The sequence below is a fragment of the Rutidosis leptorrhynchoides genome, chromosome 8 (genome assembly GCF_046630445.1).
Source record: "Rutidosis leptorrhynchoides isolate AG116_Rl617_1_P2 chromosome 8, CSIRO_AGI_Rlap_v1, whole genome shotgun sequence".
NCBI classification, from domain to species: domain Eukaryota; kingdom Viridiplantae; phylum Streptophyta; class Magnoliopsida; order Asterales; family Asteraceae; genus Rutidosis; species Rutidosis leptorrhynchoides.
In genome coordinates, this window is record NC_092340.1 from 33,784,237 (window position 1) to 33,806,881 (window position 22,645).

At 33.2% G+C, this 22,645-nt stretch overlaps 1 pseudogene; it reads left to right on the plus strand.

Annotated features, from left to right (window-relative positions):
- Positions 1-22,645, plus strand: part of LOC139863290 (uncharacterized) — a 158,922-nt pseudogene that overhangs the window by 130,534 nt on the left and 5,743 nt on the right.

The following is a 22,645-nucleotide window of genomic DNA, read 5'->3' on the forward strand; positions in this document are numbered from 1 at the left end:
TTAATCCTACGCCGGCACCTTCAGAACTTGCCGCGCCGTCGGTATAGAGCTCCCATAGTTCGAGTGGTTGCGCGGAAAGTTGCTCAGGGTCGTCAATTGCCGGCATGTCGGCGGCTGTTTCGGCCAAATAGTCAGCCATCACTTGCCCAATATGAGATCTCATGTTTACCTAGCTCCATGGACCATTTGGTCAGCCTACCTGTTATCTCTGGCTTGTAGAGTAACAGCCGAATAGGTTGATCAGTGAGTACCGTTATCGGATTCGCTTGGAAGTACCTGCGCAGGCGTCGAGCGGTGACGACAAGCGCGTACACAAATTTTTCGATGGGGAGATAATTCAGTTCGCTTCTTGACAGCGCTTTGCTGACGAAGTAAATTGGCATCTGGGCGTCCCCTCGTTCAGCAACTAAGACGGAACTAACAGCCTCCCTAGATACCGCAAGATAAAGTATCAGAGTTTCGCCTGCAATCGGCGCTGTTAGCATCGGGAGGTCTTTGAGGAGCGCCTTCATCTCCTGGAACGCCTTTTCTGCCTCATCAGTCCACTTAAAATCCGACTTCTTAGCGCAGTCCTTCAAAGTGTTTGATAAGGCTAAAAAGGAACATATATTTCATAGCAAAATCCCCCAAGAAAGACAAGATTTTAGTTGCAATTGTTCCATTTTCAAGTAATATTCGTTTATTTTAAATAAGTGCGAAGACAAAAGGCGAAAACGACGAATTGAAGACACAAAGGTCCAAAAAGCTCAAAAGTACAAGATACAATCAAAAAGGTTCAAATTATTGATGAGGAACGTCTAAAAATGACAAGAGTACAAGTTACAAAACGCAAAGTACAAAATATAAAATTGTACGCAAGGACGTTCGAAAATCCGGAACCGGGACCAGAGTCAACTCTCAACGCTCGACGCAACGGTGTAAAAATTACGAGTCAACTATGCACAAGAATAAAATATAGTATTTAAATAATTCATAATAAGAATAATATTAAATAATAAAAAGTTGTTAATTGAGCATAGTTCAGGGGTCATAAGTGAAAATTCAATTTCTAAATTCGCCTATAAAAGGCTTTGTAATCGTAATGTAAAAACAGACCTTTTTCTATCTTTTTCTTATTTATCAATATCAATATCTAAAAATCTCTATCATAATGTTAATGTAATAAGATATAACAATAATCTTAATTTTAATTTTAAATTATGATAATAATAAGATTTATGATAGAGATCGTTTGAGTGTGTAAGTCGAAATTCTGTCCGTGTAACGCTACGCTATTTTTAATCATTGTAAGTTATGTTCAACCTTTTTATATTAATGTCTCCTAGCTAAGTTATTATTATGCTTATTTAAAAGGAAGTAATCATGATGTTGGGCTAATTACTAAAATTGGGTAATTGGGCTTTGTACCATAATTAAGGTTTGGGCAAAAGACCGACACTTGTGGAAATTGGACTATTGACTATTAATAGATGGGGGGTATTGTCTAATTGAGTGACAACTCATTGGAGTCTGTCGAACCTATCTTCAAATTAATTATCCTAATAATTAATAATGATTATGGTTGTCCTATTTAGTGACGTTCATATGGAATCTATTATAATCATTTAATTAATTATTCGGGTTGGGTAATTGATTATTCAAACTGATCAAGTGGGTAAATTAATATTCATATCTAATCAAAACAGGGGTAGATTACATACAGTGATAACTGGTGTAATTGTTGACAGAAGTGATAACTGCGTCACAGTTTAAATCCTTAATTAGTTGGAATATTTGACTTCGGGTATAAGGGTAATTTGACGAGGACACTCGCACTTTATATTTATGACCGATGGACTATTATGAATAAAAACCAGATAGGTATCAAATAAACCATGACAAAGGACAATTAACCCGAGTAACAATTAATTAAAATCAAAACGTCAAACATCATGATTACGGAAGTTTAAATAAGCATAATCCTTTTATTTCATATTCTATCGCAATTTTATTTATTGTTATTTTATTTATCGTCATTTATTTATTTTACGAACTTTAATTATTGTCATTTATCTTTACGCTTAAAAATATAAATCGACAAACCGGTCATTAAACGGTAAAACCCCCCCTTTTATAATAATATTACTACTTATATATATATATATATATTTATATAAATATAGTTATAGTTAAAAATATAGTACGTAATCACTAGCTCCCTGTGGAACGAACCGGACTTACTAAAAACTACACTACTCTACGATTAGGTACACTGCCTATAGTGTTGTAGCAAGGTTTAGGTATATCCCATCCGTAAATTAATAAAACTTGTGTCATATTTTGTAGTATTTCCTAGTAAAAATAATACTATTTCGTACCCTCACGCTACATCATCAAGTTTTTGGCGTCGCTGCCGGGGAGCGCTAAAACGCTATATTTTTAATTATAATAATACTGAAATAAAATATAATAATATAATAATATTGAAATAGAATATAATAATATAATAATATTGAAATAGTATATAATAATATAATAATATTTTAGAATATATTTTGAATCGTAAAAGTCTTAAAAAGTCGTATTTATTAAATACTTCAGGGGTATATTATGTAAATTGTAATTAATAATTTCTATCATGTCGCTTTCATGTGAATAGTAAATTAATTAATTTCTTTTCATTTACTATTCATAAATAGTAAATGAATTAAAAAAAAGTTTTGAAAAAAAAATAATAATTATAAAAAAAAAGTATTAATTTGTAAAAAAATCATTTTTTTTAAAAAAAAAAATTGTAAAAAAAAAACGTTTTTTTTTTTAGAAAAAAAATTCGTTTTTAAAAAAAAAAACGTAAAAAAAAAAAAAAACTTAAAAAAAAACTTAAAAAAAAAAAACGTAAAAAAAAACAAAAACGTAAAAAAAAAAAAAAAAACGTAAAAAAAAAAAAAAAATTATTAAAAAAAAATATATATTTTTTAAGATTTTGTCTATAAAAAAAAATTGTTTTTTTTTAGTTTTATTACCTTTAGATTTTTAGACTATAGTCGCAACTTTTAGTATTAAGTTTAGTTTTGCCATAGTTATTTTTACTTCTAGAATTTTTAGGCTTTGCCGTAAAATCCCTTAAGTGCTTATTCCTTAGATTAAGTTTTAGGTGCTTTAGAATTTTACGACGCCGTATTTCGCACTACTTTCTTATTTTTATTTTTCGACGCCTATTTTTCGACCTTTTTATTTTTCGACCTTTTTCGACGCGCAATCTTTTTCTTTCTTATTTCTCGCCATTCTAGTTTTTAGGACTTAGATTTTTTTCTACTTCTTCTCTAAATTTCTTAAAATTACGAAAATTTATTTTAAGTGGTTAAATTGATAGACATCAAAATTTTCTGGTTCGTAGTAATAGTTGGATTTGTACGTGGACCGGGTTATTGGAGCCAAACAGTACTCAATTATATTGAGACCAAACGAATCCTGCCCCTCTGCTGCATCTTTTGGCTATTCGAAACGTGGGCAAAATCAGAAAAGTCTATTGATTGGACAACTTATATAAGTTTTTCTTATTTTTATAACTAATAGGATATTCTGTGAATGCACCGAGCAAAACGTTCACCACCTTTCATACGTTCACCACCTGTAACTCGATCAAGACATCTAGCAAATATTGTCGCCGTTGATTTTTCTTTAGAATCGTCATCTAGTCGAACAAGAACTCCAACTCAAATTTCCGATAATCCATCTTTTGAACCCGACTTCACAATTAAGAACCCGGAGCATATTCAAGGACAATTCCAAGATCCTGAACCACTAATTATTCCTCCTGAGCCACAAACCATTAAATCAGAATCCTCTAGTGATTCGTATTCAACAAATTCAATTATGGAAGTAACGGAACCTCTAAGTATGGAAGATCGAATGAGAGCCACACGCACGGGCCAAGGTCACGCCATTATTAAGCCAGAAGTTAATGCTCCAGATTATGAAATCAAAGGACAAATTCTACACATGGTAACTAACCAATGCCAATTCAGTGGTGCACCGAATGAAGATCCTAACGAACACCTTCGTACGTTTAAAAGAATTTGTACACTATTCAAAATCCGAGAAGTGGAAGATGAGTAGATCTATCTCATGTTGTTTCCCTGGACTTTAAAGGGAGAAGCCAAAGATTGGTTAGAATCGTTACCTGAAGGGGCGATTGACACATGGGATGTTTTAGTTGAAAATTTTCTTAAACAATTCTTTCCGGCATCCAAAGCCGTGAGACTTCAAGGAGAAATTGTTACGTTCGCGCAAAAGCCAAATGAAACTCTATATGAGGCGTGGACAAGATTTGGAAAGTTGTTGAGAGGATGTCCTCAACACGGTTTAGACACTTATCAAATAGTACAAATATTCTACCAAGGTGTCAACGTTGCTACACGAAAAGACATCGACATAACAGCTGGTGGTTCCATTATGAAGAAAACCGCAACTGAAGCTTACAAAATTATTGATAACACAGCCTCCCACTCTCATGAGTGGCATCAAGAAAAAGATATTTTTCGTTCATCTAAAGCGGCTAGAGCCGATTCTAGCCATGACTTTGATTCCGTTTCCGCAAAAATAGATGCTTTCGAAAGACGAATGGAAAAGATGAATAAAGATATTCACGCAATACGAATCAGTTGTGAGCAATGCGGTGGACCACACTTAATGAAAGACTGTCACATTGAACAAACGATGGAACAACGTGAGAATGTTGTCTACATGAACCAAAGGCTGGAAAATAGTTATCAGAATAATTATCAACCGCCAAGGCCAAACTTCAATCGAAATCAAAACATTCTTTACAATCCAAAAGGACCCGACAATAACTCGTATAACCAACAAGGTCCGAATAACCAACCAACTCAAAACAACACTTTCAATCAACAAAGACCTGACTTGTATAAACCACCACAACAAACCGACGAGAAGAAGTCAAATCTGGAAGAAGTGGTATTTAAGCTAGTTGAATCTCAAACACAATTTATTGAAACTCAAACCCTAACGAATGAGAGGTTTGAGCAGTCATTTAGAACTCAACAAGCTTCCATTTTGAATCTAGAAAAACAAGTAGGTACTCTTGTTAGATTGATGAGTGAAAGGGAACAAGGAAAGCTACCGAGTAATAATGAAGTAAATCCTCGGAATGAAAATGTTAACATGATATCAACAAATTCTGAAAAACCAATACCAGAAGATGGGAAAGTTTTAGATGTAAGTAACAATGAAGAAGTTACACCACCACCACCACCCGAGTATGTAAAGCCAGTGGTGGCACCATACAGACCACCCATCCCGTTTCCAAGAAAAGGAGTTGAGTATGAGCAAGTAATAGGTAATAAAGTTTTTGATACCTCTGGAAAGAAGAAGAAGAAGAATAAAAAAGTGCAAGAAACAAAAACAGTAGAAGTAAACCCGGTGAAGACAGTTCCACCAAATCCTCCACCTAGGGTAGGTGATCCGGGTGAATTTATTGTTCCTTGTCTACTTAGTGACTGTGTCATGTATGATGCACTAGCAGATTTAGGTTCAAGTGTGAGTGTTATGCCTCTTTCATTATATAAGAGATTAGGTGTAGGTGAGTTAACTCCAACGGATATGAGTGTTCGACTCCTTGATCAAACCATTAAGCACCCAGTTGGAATTGCTGACAACCTACCCGTTCAAGTAGGTAATTTAACCTTTCTAGTCGAATTCATTGTCATTGACATAGAAGAGGACTCAAACGTTCCTCTAATTTTAGGTCGACCATTCTTAGCATCCACCGGGGCGTTATTTGATGTAAGAAAGGGTAGAATGACACTTAGTAATGATGAGAAATCGATCACCTTTATGATTCGAAAGTCTAAATATCCACAAACCAAAACCGTTGAACCGACAAAAACGATTGGTAAGAACCATGTTGTTTTACCAACTCCAACGGTAATGCTTAACAATAATAGAACGCCTAAGTGTGGGGAAAATGAAGTAACACCTAATGATGACTTGATAATAAAGAACCCCATAGTTGATACGAAATTAAATAACCCCGTTATTAACAGTTCAATGAAGAAACTTTTTAAACGGGTTATTGATGCTAAAAGTAAGGGAAACTTTAGGTTATATAACCGGTTAGTATCCAATCTGTCGCCTAAAGAAAAGGCGAAGCTAGTTGAATTTGTGGATATTACGGAAAAAGCTGGTCACTGGCTTAAAGTAAAAGTCACAGATATGCAAGTTGATTATGGTCCAAGAGAAATTGACGATGAAGTTAATCACAATTTCGACACCACATCTACCTAAGTGTGAGGAGATTCAAATATTCTAAAAAGAAAATGCTGTTTGGAGTTAGTTGTTCTGTTCTCGTGTAGTTCCGAGAATGGAATTCGATTGGTCTTTTCCGCTAGCAGACACTAAAGAACTAGTTTTCTCCCCCCATTCTGAATTTTTTTTGTTTTTTAGGTTTTATATGAAATTAATATGTTTTCTTTTTAAGTTTTGTGTGAATTTAAAAACAAAAATTTACTTTATTTCATTAAGTTGAAAAAAAATGATTTCTAAAATTCGTCGTGAGTTGAAGACTAGGCCGTTGAGCCGAAATTACTTTACCCGAGGGCGGGGCGAAAAATTTTTTCATCATTATTTTTAATTTTATTGATTTAAAGTATGCCAAAAAAAAATATATTTGATTTTATAAATTTTTGAACGTGGGGTAATATACCCAACTTTAAAAATATGTATATATGTTCGTATTTTATCATGTAAACAACAGGGTAAAACAACGCACTTTCAAAGACTAACATTAAGTTCAGCAAAAGGTACTGATTTTGACGACAAGATGCAAAACAACAAATGTGATATAATAAATGAAGGAATGAACGATGAGGCGCGCCATCTATCATTCGACGAGCTTTGTAATTACAAACTGGGTATTTTTAATCACTTTTCTACACTAATCACCCTCATGAATTAATAATTATAGTCTGATTTCATGCAAATGAGGGCATTGCATGATCTCAAGTGTGGGGAAGGGTTATAAATTCTCTCGGGTTTATACTTGGCTTATTTTCTAAATATTATGAAAATTTTAAAATTTTTTAACTAAATGAATTCAAAATCATGTTTATACATATTTATGAACGATAAAACTAGGTGTTAATGCCGAAATTATCGTTACCTCGGAAAGGACATAAATTGAGAAACAACCTAAAATGCTTGAATTCATTTAAAATGGAATAAAGGAGAATAAAAAGGCAAAGAAAGAAACTAAGTGTGGGGAGAATGTACCAAGTTATTCAATTAAAAATTATCTATCACATATCTTTGTACAAGATTATTGCAGGTACTTTTGTTTTGGATGATACTAATCAGTTTTACCCGGTTTACTGTAATATATTTGAAAGAAAGATGGATCTACACGATGAATCAATTCCATCATTAAAAGGAAGTAAAGTCTTCCGAAAAAGACACGCGCTTCTTGATTTAGGTCAAGAAGTTGTCGTCCAGACCAGCTGTAGGTTGACGAAAAATCTAGAAAAGTCATCTCTAAAATCAGCAGGAAATCCACGGACCTCAGCATCAAACAGGGTCGCCAAGTGGTCAGATTTATCCTAACCATGAGAAGGATTTATCTCGTACAATGGGGAGGCACCGTGCAAATTAGCTTGATAAGACTAATGAATCAGATCCCCAGAAAGGATAATCTTCTTAAAGATTAAAAATCAGCTTTTAAGACTGATATTACTCAATCCTTGAGATTGACCTTAAAGATTGAGAATTCAAACTCATGGAATTCAATGATATCTAAACTCGAGCTTGAACGAGAAAATATTTTGATCAAAAATACAAACCGATTTGTTTTCTGAAAACCCATTTTCAATGCGTTCATTACCATTGAACGTAAAATCCTAGGAATTCACCTGGAATTCATTAGGTCACCTGAACCAAATCGGGTGTCAACCGTAAGAACGGTGGTTGCATAGCATGGTCGGAGACAGGACCTTGTGCCAGACCGAAAAATCATAGGATGATCTTTACTATCGCTCCTACCAAGGATAGTTCTAGCATCCGACACGTTAAAAGACCATAATCATCTGCATGTCACGGGACATTGCCTTAACAGTTTCTTGTTCATCGCTTTCCTTTACAACCGGACGGTAGTTTACCGAAAGATAATATACGGAACAAGTAAACTGGATGTGTACTTTCCGATACCGGGATAGCAGTGGATTACACGAACCTAAAAGTTTTAGCCAAAATATTGATCCACAAATATATTTTGCAACACCGATGATGGATCAAATCAGAAAACTTGTCTAGGGTAAAATATAGCTTGAATTTTCAAAAGATCAAATGTTTTCATAAAGATCCAATTTCCTTAAAGGATCTAAATTTTTATAGTCATGTGGGACTGTAAACCGCCTTTCAAATGTGCACTTTGCTTTGGAAACCGAAAGTAAATCGGCTATTTGATTGCAAGTGTCGTTGTCCTAAACCCAAGGCAACTGTGGATGACACACCCACCTTTAACCATATCGTTACTATCATTGTTTATACCGCTCTATCAAAATCACTGATGTACAAAGTGTGAAGAATAAAGAAGTGATTCGTGTGATGTATTATATTATTTCAAGACTGTATTGCTTGAGGACAAGCAACGCTCAAGTGTGGGGATATTGATAAGGCTAAAAAGGAACATATATTTCATAGCAAAATCCCCCAAGAAAGACAAGATTTTAGTTGCAATTTTTCCATTTTCAAGTAATATTCGTTTATTTTAAATAAGTGCGAAGACAAAAGGCGAAAATGACGAATTGAAGACACAAAGGTCCAAAAAGCTCAAAAGTACAAGATACAATCAAAAAGGTTCAAATTATTGATGAGGAACGTCTAAAAATGACAAGAGTACAAGTTACAAAACGCAAAGTACAAAATATAAAATTGTACGCAAGGACGTTCGAAAATCCGGAACCGGGACCAGAGTCAACTCTCAACGCTCGACGCAACGGTGTAAAAATTACGAGTCAACTATGCACAAGAATAAAATATAATATTTAAATAATTCATAATAAGAATAATATTAAATAATAAAAAGTTGTTAATTGAGCATAGTTCAGGGGTCATAAGTGAAAATTCAATTTCTAAATTCGCCTATAAAAGGCTTTGTAATCGTAATGTAAAAACAGACCTTTTTCTATCTTTTTCTTATTTATCAATATCAATATCTAAAAATCTCTATCATAATGTTAATGTAATAAGATATAACAATAATCTTAATTTTAATTTTAAATTATGATAATAATAAGATTTATGGTAGAGATCGTTTGAGTGTGTAAGTCGAAATTCTGTCCGTGTAACGCTACGCTATTTTTAATCATTGTAAGTTATGTTCAACCTTTTTATATTAATGTCTCCTAGCTAAGTTATTATTATGCTTATTTAAAACGAAGTAATCATGATGTTGGGCTAATTACTAAAATTGGGTAATTGGGCTTTGTACCATAATTAAGGTTTGGGCAAAAGACCGACACTTGTGGAAATTGGACTATTGACTATTAATAGATGGGGGGTATTGTCTAATTGAGTGACAACTCATTGGAGTCTGTCGAACCTATCTTCAAATTAATTTTCCTAATAATTAATAATGATTATGGTTGTCCTATTTAGTGACGTTCATATGGAATCTATTATAATCATTTAATTAATTATTCGGGTTGGGTAATTGATTATTCAAACTGATCAAGTGGGTAAATTAATATTCATATCCAATCAAAACAGGGGTAGATTACATACAGTGATAACTGGTGTAATTGTTGACAGAAGTGATAACTGCGTCACAGTTTAAATCCTTAATTATTTGGAATATTTGACTTCGGGTATAAGGGTAATTTGACGAGGACACTCGCACTTTATATTTATGACCGATGGACTATTATGGATAAAAACCAGATAGGTATCAAATAAACCATGACAAAGGACAATTAACCCGAGTAACAATTAATTAAAATCAAAACGTCAAACATCATGATTACGGAAGTTTAAATAAGCATAATCCTTTTATTTCATATTCTATCGCAATTTTATTTATTGTTATTTTATTTATCGTCATTTATTTATTTTACGCACTTTAATTATTGTCATTTATCTTTACGCTTAAAAATATAAAATCGACAAACCGGTCATTAAACGGTAAAAACCCCCCTTTTATAATAATATTACTACTTATATATATATATATTTATATAAATATAGTTATAGTTAAAAATATAGTACGTAATCACTAGCTCCCTGTGGAACGAACCGGACTTACTAAAAACTACACTACTCTACGATTAGGTACACTGCCTATAGTGTTGTAGCAAGGTTTAGGTATATCCCATCCGTAAATTAATAAAACTTGTGTCATATTTTGTAGTATTTCCTAGTAAAAATAATACTATTTCGTACCCTCACGCTACATCATCAGTGTTAAAAAACGGTAGTGATCTTTCAGCGGCCTTGGACAAGAATCGCGTTAATGCGGCTAACTTCCCTTTGAGGCTTTGAACTTGCTTCTTTGTTTTAGGGGAGGGCATTTTTTCAATCGCCTCTATCTTCTTTGGGTTGGCCTTGATTCTGCACGGAGTCACAATATGCCCCAAAAATTTCCCTTCTTCTTCTCCAAAGCTGCACTTGGCCGGCTTGAACTTCATGTTGATGCTTCGTAGTGTGTTAAACGTTTCATGTATGTCGGCCAACAACTGTTCCTCGGTGTTGCTCTTAATGACGAGGTCGTTGACATACGCCTCAAGGTTGCGCCCGATCTGCTTAGCGAATGCTGTATAGATAGTGCGTTGGTATGTAGCGCCCGCATTCTTCAATCCAAAGGGCATCTTGGTGTAACAGTAGATCCCTTGGTCCGTGTGGAACTGATAATGCTAAAAACGAACATATATTTCATAGCATTATTCCTCAAGAAAGACAAGCTTTTAGTTGCAATTGTTCTATTTACAAGTGATATTCGTTTAAATAATAAAAGGTGAAGACAAAAGACAGATTCGACGAATTGAAGACGCAAACGACCAAAAAGCTCAAAAGTACAAAAGACAATAAAAAAGGTTCCAATTATTGATAAGAAACGTCTCGAAATTACAAGAGTACAAGATTCAAAACGCAAAGTACAAGATATTAAATTGTACGCAAGGACGTTCGAAAATCCGGAACCGGGACCTGAGCCAAGAAGAAACGCCCGACGCAACGGACCAAAAATATCTAGTCTACTATGCACAAGAATATAATATAATATATATATAATTATATATAATTATATATTATATTATATATTATTATTATATTACGTCGGCAAGAAGAAAACAAAGCAATTTGGCTGGATCCAGGGTGGCCATGCGACTCGCATGGCCAGAGGCACAAAATCCATGCGAGTCGCATGGAGTGAAAATGCTGGTCAGGTCCTATATAAAGCCAGTTTTCTGCCGAGTTTTAATCATCTTTTTTCTTCCTCTTCATACGTAAAACTTATATATTTATAATTTATATTTTAATTTTAATTTTAATTCTAATAATAAGGGTATGTTAGCGAATGTTGTAAGGGTGTAAGTCGAAATTCTGTCCGTGTAACGCTACGCTATTTTTAATCATTGTAAGTTATGTTCAACCTTTTTATATTAATGTCTCGTAGCTAAGTTATTATTATGCTTATTTAAAACGAAGTAATCATGATGTTGGGCTAATTACTAAAATTGGGTAATTGGGCTTTGTACCATAATTGGGGTTTGGACAAAAGAACGACACTTGTGGAAATTAGACTATGGGCTATTAATGGGCTTTATATTTGTTTAACTAAATGAAAGTTTGTTAATGTTAATATAAAGATTTACAATTGGGCGTCCCTATAAATTACCATATACACTCGATCGGACACGATGGGCGGGGTATTTATATGTACGAATAATCGTTCATTTAACCGGACACGGGAATGGATTAATAGCCACTAGAATAATTAAAACAGGGGTGAAATTACATTCAAGGGTAATTGGTGTAATTGTTAACAAAGTAGTAAAACCTTGGTTTACACGCAGTCGATAACCTGGTGTATTCATTAAACAAAGTATTAAAACCTTGTTACAATTCGAATCCCCAATTAGTTAGAATATTTAACTTCGGGTATAATAATAATTTGACAAGGACACTTGCAATTTATATTTATGACTGATGGACTGTTATGGACACAAACCAGACGGACATATTGAATAATTCAGGACAAAGGACAATTAACCCATGGGCATAAAACTAAAATCAACACGTCAAACATCATGATTACGGAAGTTTAAATAAGCATAATTCTTTTATTTCATATTTAATTTCCTTTATTTTATATTTAATTGCACTTCTAATTATCGCATTTTTATTGTTAATTTATTTTATCGCACTTTTAATTATCGTACTCTTTAATTATCGCAAATTTATTTTATCGCACTTTTATTATTCGCAATTTCATTATCGTTATTTACTTTACGCTTTAAATTAAGTCTTTTATTTATTTAATATTTTACATTAGGTTTTAACTGCGACTAAAGTTTTAAAATCGACAAACCGGTCATTAAACGGTAAAAACCCCCCTTTATAATAATAATATTACTTATATATATGTTTGTATTTTTATAAAAGTAAACTAATATAGCGTTGAGCTTTGTTTAAAGATTTCCCTGTGGAACGAACCGGACTTACTAAAAACTACACTACTGTACGATTAGGTACACTGCCTATAAGTGTTGTAGCAAGGTTTAAGTATATCCATTCTATAAATAAATAAATATCTTGTGTAAAATTGTATCGTATTTAATAGTGTTTTCTGCTAAAATTAATAACTATTTTATATACTACCCCGCTGCACATCAAGTATTTTTGGCGCCGCTGCCGGGGACTTCGCCGAAGCAAAACGCCATATTTTTAATTTTTAAGTTATAATTAGTTTTTGTAAAATTTATATTTTTGTTTAAAAATTAAAAATATAAAAAAAAGAAAAAAAAACTTTTAAAATCGAGAAAAAAAAAACATATTTTAAAGTGTATTTTAAGTTTTTCTTTATTATTTACAAAATATTAAAGTATTTGTATTTTATTTTAGTATTTTATTAAGTTTTTATTTAAATTATATATTTATATCTTATATTATATATAAAACAGAAATTAAAAATAAATATTAAATAATTACGTGACCTGTCATTTGAACCAGTCCAATTGAACCAGTTCAGGGTGTCCATGCGACTCGCATGACCCACCCCCTTATTCCATGCGACTCGCATGAAGGGGTTGACCAGGCCACAACCGAACCCTAATTCTGCATTTATTACGGATATTATTTTATTATTATTAATTAAACCCTAATCTTATTATTATTATTATTATAATTAAGTTTTTAGTTTATTTTATTTATATTACTTTTAAACTAGTTTTATTTATTATAAACTTAATACTTTTATTATAAAATATAAAAATAATATTTTTATAAAAATTATACTTTTTACAACTTTTTGTATATTTTTATATTTTGTCCCTTTTTAATCGTTGTAGCGTAATATTTGTATTTTTAGCTCATATTTAATTTTAAACTTAGTTTTTGCTATAGTTATTTTTACTCCTAGATTTTTAGGCTTTGCCGTAGAATTCCTTAAGTGCTTTTTCTTTAGACTAAGATTTAGGTGCTTTAGAATTTTGCGACGCCTTTTTAAGTTTTAGTTTCTTTTTAAGTTATTTCCATTTGGGATTTAGTTTTTCCTGTAAGCTTTAATATTTTTAGACACCTTTTACTATGTACCAATTATCATTCCAATTAGTAATTTCAATTTGCGATTATAATTTTAAGTTAGTTATAGTAATAAGGTTAGGTTAGTAAAGTATTTTTAAGTTTTATAAGTTTCTTTTATTTTTCCGTCACCTTTTATTTTTCAACCATATTTTTTTCTTTTTCGACCTTTTTCGACGAACTCTTTTTCTCTCTTATTTCTCGCTATTCTAGTTTTAGGACTTAGAATTTTTTTTCCTACTTCTTATCTAAATTTCTTAAAATTACGAAAATTTATTTTGAGTGGTTAAATTGATAGACATCAAAATTTTCTGGTTCGTAGTAATAGTTGGATTTGTACGTGGACCGGGTTATTGGAGCCAAACAGTCCTCAATTATATTGAGACCAAACGAATCCTGCCCCTCTGCTGCATCTTTTGGCTATTCGAAACGTGGGCAAAATCAGAAAAGTCTATTGATTGGATAACTTATTATAATTTTTCTTTCCTTTTTAAAAAAAACTAATAGGATATTCAGTGAATGCACCGAGCAAGACGTTCATCACCTTTTGTACGTTCACCACCTGTAACTAGATCAAGACATCGTTTAACAAATATAACCGCCGTTGATTTTTCTTTAGAATCGTCATCCAGTCAACCAAGTACTTCAGTTCAAATTTCCGATAATCCATTTTTTGAACCCAACCTCACAATTGAGAATCCGGAAAATATTCAGAAGCGGTTCGTAGATCCTGAACCACTAAACTTTCCTCCGGAACCACCAATCATTCAAATAGAGATTGTTGAGGAACGAACCATTAAAACAGAATCATCTAGTGATACAGATTCAACAAATTCAATTATGGAGAATCTGGAACCTTTAAGTATGGAAGACCGAATGAGAGCTAAACGCACTGGCCAAGGTCACGCAATTACTCATCCAGACATTAATGCGCCAGATTATGAAATCAAAGGACAAATTCTACACATGGTGACTAATCAATGCCAATTTAGTGGTGCGCCGAAGGAAGATCCAAATGAACATCTACGTACCTTTAATAGGATCTGCACACTATTTAAAATACGAGAAGTGGAGGATGAACAGATATATCTCATGTTATTTCCCTGGACTTTAAAGGGAGAAGCCAAAGATTGGTTGGAATCGTTACCTGAAGGGGCGATTGATACATGGGACGTTTTAATTGACAAATTTCTTAAACAATTCTTTCCTGCATCTAAAGCCGTAAGACTTCAAGCAGAAATTGTTACGTTCACACAGAAGCCAAATGAAACTCTATATGAGGCGTGGACAAAATATGGAAAGTTATTAAGAGGATGTCCGCAACATGGTTTAGACACCTGTCAAATAGTACAAATATTCTACCGAGGATGCGACATCACTACAAGGAAAGACATAGATATAGCAGCTGGTGGTTCTATTATGAAGAAAACCGAAACTGATGCTTACAAAATTATTGATAATACTGCTTCCCACTCACATGAGTGGCACCAAGAAAAAGATATCATTAGATCATCTAAAGCAGCTAGAGCCGATTCTAGCCATGACTTAGATTCCATTTCCGCAAAGATAGATGCTTTCGAGAGACGAATGGAAAAGATGACTAAAGATATTCATGCTATACGAATTAGTTGTGAGCAGTGTGGAGGACCACATTTGACAAAAGATTGTCTCAGTATTGAATTAACAATGGAACAAAGAGAGAATATTTCATACATAAACCAAAGGCCTGGAAATAATTATCAGAATAATTATCAACCGCCAAGACCGATTTACAATCAAAACCAGAATTATAACCGAAATATTCCATACAACAACCAACAAGGTCCTAGCAATCAACAAGTATCCAATAATACTTACAATCAGCAAAGACCGAATTTTCAAAAAAAACCACCACAACAAACCGATGATAAAAAGCCGAATTTAGAAGATATGATGACGAAGCTAGTTGAAACTCAAACACAGTTTTTCACATCTCAGAAACAAACCAATGAACAAAATGCTCAAGCATTTAGAAATCAACAAGCTTCTATTCAAAATCTGGAACAAGAAGTAAGTAGCCTAGCAAGGTTAATAGGTGAAAGAAAACCGGGAAGTCTACCTAGTGATACAAATGCTAACCCCCGGAATGAAACAGCTAAAGCTATTACCACAAGAAGTGGTACAACACTTAAACCACCTGAAATACCTGTAACAAGGATAAACCTTATGTTAAACCATACCAACCACCACTTCCTTACCCGAGTAAAATGAAGAAAGAAAAACTTGAAGCCGAGCAATCCAAATTCTTGGATATGTTTAAATAGATAAATGTAAATCTTCCTTTCATTGATGTGATTTCAGGAATGCCAAGATATGCTAAATTCTTGAAAGATCTAATCTCAAATAGAAAGAAAATGGAAGAACTCTCGGCTGTTACTATGAATGCCAATTGTTCAGCAGTGATGTTGAATAAGATACCAAAAAAACTATCTGATCCAGGAAGTTTCACAATTCCATGTTTTCTGGGTAGTCTTAGTTCAATAGAAGCATTGGCAGACTTAGGTGCTAGTATAAATCTAATGCCGTATTCACTATACGCTAAACTAGACCTTAGAGAATTGAAACCAACCAGAATAAGCATACAACTAGCCGATAGATCAATAAAATATCCTAGAGGGATAATGGAGAACATGCTAGTTAAAGTTGGTACTTTAGTATTTCCAGTAGATTTTGTTGTTTTGGACATGGAAGAAGATTCTCAAGTTCCTCTCATATTAGGAAGACCATTCTTAAACACGGCTAAAGCAATGATAGACGTGTTCGGTAAGAAACTGACCCTAAGTATAGAGGATGAGAGTGTTACCTTTTCAGTTGATAGAGCAATGCAACAACCACAATCTGCAGATGATACATGTTATTATATTCAAACTATAGATGCACATGCAGAATTATTAGAAGAATTTCCAGAATTACAAGGAACAGGAGAATGTTCTTTAGGAGAAGGTAATGAACCAATTGATGAAGCTGAAATGTTAGCTACACTTATAGCTAATGGATATGAACCAACAACAGAAGAAATTCAAATGCTAAAAGAAGAAGACAGATATCGATATAAATCATCGATAGAAGAACCTCCGAAATTAGAGTTAAAGCCACTTCCAAACCATTTGGAATACGCTTATTTACATGGTGAATCTGAATTACCTGTAATAATATCATCTTCTCTTACTGAAAATGAGAAATCACAACTCATTTCTGTGTTGAAAGCTCATAAACCAGCCATTGCATGGAAGATTCATGATATTAAAGGAATAAGCCATTCGTATTGCACACATAAAATCCTTATGGAAGAAGGTCATAAAACGTATGTACAACGCCAACGAAGACTAAATCCTAATATGCAAGATGTAGTTAAGAAAGAGATTATTAAACTGCTAGATGCAGGTTTGATATATCCAATCTCTGATAGTCCATGGGTAAGCCCAGTTCAATGCGTACCTAAGAAGGGTGGCATGACTGTCATTACAAATGAGAAAAATGAGCTTATTCCTACTAGGACTGTAACAGGATGGCGTGTATGTATTGATTATAGAAAATTAAATGACGCCACCAGAAAAGATCACTTTCCCTTACCTTTCATAGATCAAATGTTGGAAAGATTAGCCGGAAATAGTTACTATTGTTTTCTAGATGGATTTTCCGGATATTTTCAAATTCCAATAGCACCCGAAGACCAAGAGAAAACCACATTCACGTGCCCTTATGGTACTTTTGCTTACAAACTCATGCCATTTGGACTTTGTAACGCCCCTGCAACCTTTCAAAGGTGTATGATGGCGATTTTTCACGACATGATAGAAGAATGCATGGAAGTATTCATGGATGACTTTTCAGTCTTCGGTGATACATTTAAATCATGTCTAGTTAATCTGGAACGAATGCTAATTAGATGCGAAAAATCAAATCTAGTACTTAATTGGGAGAAATGCCATTTCATGGTTAAAGAAGGCATCGTTCTTGGACATAAAATTTCAAAAGAAGGAATTGAAGTGGATAGAGCTAAAGTAGATGTAATTGCTAAACTTCCACATCCCACCAATGTTAGAGGAGTTAGGAGTTTTCTAGGGCATGCCGGTTTTTACCGACGTTTCATAAAAGATTTTTCTAAAATTGCCACTCCTATGAATAAACTCCTAGAAAAGGATGCGCCATTCATCTTTTCAGATGAATGTATCAAATCTTTTAATATTCTTAAAGAAAAACTCACTAATGCACCGATCATGATAACACCAAATTGGAATCTACCATTTGAACTAATGTGCGATGCAAGTGATTTTGCAATGGGAGCCGTTTTAGGACAAAGGATTGAAAAACGATTTCAACCTATATATTATGCTAGTAAGACATTACAAGGAGCACAAACGAACTATACAACTACTGAAAAAGAACTCCTTGCTATTGTCTTTGCTTTTGACAAATTTCGATCATATCTCGTTCTAGCAAAAACGGTGGTCTATACCGACCATTCTGCTCTTAGATACCTATTTTCAAAACAAGATGCTAAACCAAGATTAATCCGTTGGATCTTACTCTTACAAGAGTTTGATATTGAAATCCGAGATAAAAGAGGAGCAGAAAATCTCGCCGCTGATCATCTTTCTCGTCTTGAAAATCCTGAATTAGAAGTTCTAAATGAATCAGCCATACAAGACAACTTTCCCGATGAATATCTATTGAAGATAGATTATAAAGAAATCCCATGGTTTGCAGACTATGCAAACTACTTAGTTTGTGGATTCCTTGAAAAAGGATTATCGTACCAAAGACGAAAGAAATTCTTCAGTGATATAAAACACTATTTCTGGGAAGATCCACATTTGTTTAAAAGTTGTCCCGATGGAATAATACGCCGATGTGTATTTGGAGATGAAGCTAGTAAAATTTTAAACCATTGTCACACAGGACCAACAGGAGGGCATTATGGGCCTCAACTAACAGCAAGAAAAGTTTATGAAGCTGGATTCTATTGGCCTACAATTTACAAAGACGCACACCTTCTTTGCAAATCCTGTGATGCATGTCAAAGGGCCGGAAAAATAAGTCAACGTGATGAAATGCCACAAAATGTCATCCAAGTATGTGAAGTATTTGACATTTGGGGTATTGACTTTATGGGTCCATTTCCAAAATCTCATAATAATCTATATATACTCGTAGCCATTGATTATGTATCTAAATGGGCGGAAGCACAAGCTCTCCCAACTAACGATGCACGAGTTGTAGTCAACTTTTTAAAACGTCTTTTTGCAAGGTTTGGAACACCGAAAGCTTTAATAAGTGATCGGGGTACTCATTTCTGTAATAATCAACTTGAGAAAATTCTTAAAAGATATGGAGTAACTCATAAAATCTCCACCGCATATCATCCACAAACAAGTGGACAAGTTGAAAATACCAACCGAGCTTTAAAACGTATTCTAGAGAAAAAAGTAGGATCAAATCCGAAGGAATGGTCCATTAAATTGGAGGATGCACTCTGGGCTTTTAGAACAGCCTACAAAACTCCAATTGGAACCACACCTTTTAGAGTTGTTTATGGAAAAGCATGTCATCTTCCAGTAGAAATTGAACACAAAGCATTTTGGGCTTTGAAGACATGTAATCTTGATTTACATGAAGCCGGACGTCTACGATTAAGTCAACTAAACGAATTAGAAGAATTAAGACATGAAGCATACGAAAATTCGTTAATCTATAAAGAAAGAACGAAGAAATGGCATGATAAAAGAATAAGAAGTTCAAAAGAATTTAAAGAAGGAGACAGAGTTCTTCTTTTCAATTCACGATTCAAGCTATTTCCTGGAAAATTGAAATCAAGATGGTCTGGACCATTCGTAGTCAAAAGAGTTTTCCCATACGGAACGATAGAATTAATAAATTCAAATGGGATAGAATTTAAAGTTAATGGTCACAGAGTTAAACATTACATACATGGTCCGATGGAAGTCGACAACGAAGTTAATCACAATTTCGACACCACAGCTAACTAAGTGTGGGGAGAATCAAGTCTTTAAAGGATAATATGTATTTCTGTTAGAGTTAGATTGTCTGTTTTCGTGTAGTTCTCGAAAATGGAACACGTATGGTCTTTCCCTAGCAGACCCTAAAGAACTAGTCTTCTCCCCCCATTCTGAATTTTTATTTTTTTTTAGGTTTTTACGAAATGAAGACTGCCTGTGAACTAAACCATGGTCTAATGCTACACGCTTTGATCACTAAACGTAATAATGACATACTACCGAGTGAATTAGTATCAGTAATCAGAGAAAGAATGGACGGAGTTAGAAAAGGATCCAGATGCGAAGATAATAAGTTACAATTTGGTAAAGGAAAATCAAAATCCGCAGCGAAAAGAAGAGCACGACACCTAGAACGATGTCACAAATGCGGAAAATGGTCACATGGAGGTAAATGTTCAAATAATCAAACCTATTCAAATACCGAATTTGTTACTTTATGCAGAGACGGACCGTTCATATGTTTAGAAGAAAAGACACTGAATGCTCGAGGTTACGCCTTTGGAGCCATGGAAAACCAATTAAACCGACTATCTTATGAATGGAATAGATCATATAACTAAGAAATCTATTTCACAGGTATGTCTGTACAGTTTTTATTTTTATTTTTTTTAACCTTTTGATAATAAACGCTAATTTGTTCGCTAAAAAGTATTAAATTGGTATTAAATAAAATTAGGTTTGGCGACCGAAATTATTGATATCATTCAAAAATTTATTACATCACTGAGAAATTTAACGTTTATTCTTAAGGTATAAATATCTTTAAGAAATCAACCCAAAATATTTCAAAAATTCGTCATGAGTTAAATTAGGTCTTGGAACCGAAATTACTTTACCGAAAAGAGGGGCGCATATTTTTGATAATATTTGATTGATTAAAGTGGGATAAAAAGACAAAAAGATTTTTAATTTTATTTTTACCATGTTTTTAAAATTAATATTTAAACCTTAAATTAATATTGTAAACTTTATAAAAACAATATATTTAAAATTGTAAATATTTGAAAAATTAATATAAGTTTGGTATGAATTTATAATATGAATTTTTAAATTAAGTTTGGTGTGAATTTTTAATTTTTAAAATATAAATTTTTAATTTTATGCATTTCAAATTTTAAGTTTGGTGTGAATTTTTAATTTTTAATTTTGAATTTTATATTTAAGTTGTGTGAATTTAAAAACAAAAATTTACTTTATCTCATTAAGTTAAAAATATGATTTTAAAATTCGTCGTAAGTTGAAGACTAGGTCTTTGAACCGAAATTGCTTTACCCGAGGGAGGGACGAGAACTTTTATTATCATTATTTTTAATCTTATTGATTTAAAGTATGCCAAAAACATTAAAAAAACCCAAAAATCTTAGCTTTTAAAACAATCGCTACAAAAAGACAAATTTTAAAATTTTGTCGAGAGACGGACTAGGACATCGATCCGAAACGACCTCGTCCTAAATAACAAGGGAAACAAAATTTTAAAATTAATTACTTAATTGTTTTAATAAGTTAATGATTATATAAAAAAAAAAAAAAAGAGCAAACTCCGCGACTCGCGGAGTTTGAAGTGAAAAACCTCCGCGACTCGCGGAGGGACCAAAACCCAGAAAAAAAAATAAAAGAGCTGCACGAACTGATCAGCTCCCACACACAAAAACAACTCGAAAACACTGCGATAAACCCACGAAAAAACCACCCAAAAACACCCCAAAAATACCAATTTTTAACCGTTAATCACCAAATCTTTTGCTAAAATCATGTTGAGAAGGATGCTATCTAAGAATTACTCAAGAAAAACGGTAAATTTCTACACCTAAACACCATTAATTCGAAATTAGGTGTTCTTGAGCTATTTTTTTCCAATTTGATTTTGATGCTTTTTAGTGTAATTAGACTTAAATTGTTTATGTATTATGCTTGTATAACCTAGATTGATGCTGTTTAACATGATTAGAAGCCTTAAACTTCAAATTTTGAATAATCTAGGGTTTGTGTTCTTGAGAAATTTGGGGCTTTTTGATATAAACAGGTTATGGCCGATTTTTGTCATGAATTGTTGCTAAATTAAGTAGTGTAACATGTTTAGGTAGTTAATTGATCCAAACTTTGAGCCTAAACATGTTTTTGAGAATTAAAGTGAACTTTTTAAGTCTAAAAATTCATGAACTTGGATAATTTGATATAAAGGCCATTTGAAACTTGTTTCATTGCTAGTAGTGATTATTTTGGCATGTTATTTGAGATAAATGCTTATGAAATTGATGTACATTTTTCGTATATGCTTATTTGACAAAGTGTAGACTTGACAAAAATATGAAAATGAGCACTAGTTTGATTTGAATGCCATGTAACAAGTGTTTAATTGCTATAATGATTATTGTTGACATGTTTAAGAGTTTAAATGTGATAAAACATTGTACACATTTTCGTATGTAAAAGTGTAGAATTGTTATTGTTAAGAAAATGTGTATAAAATGTGTTATGAATTGAACATGTCATCATAATTGTTTCAAGTTATTATTTTGCTAACACTAATGCATATTTGGATGCACAAATTTTATGTTTAATGTGTTTTGCAGAGAAATACAGATACGGACGGTGCATCATCGTCCAGACAACCAGAGCCCGAACCGGAAATGTTTTATGAACAAGAACAACATATGCAACAAGAAGAAGAAGAACATGAGGAGCAACATATTCCTTATCACGATCAAGATCAATTATTCATGAATCAGTTTCGTCAATTCGCTCCACATCAAATGATTCTGAGCTTAGACATTAATGAAGATCAGTTACACCCAAATCTG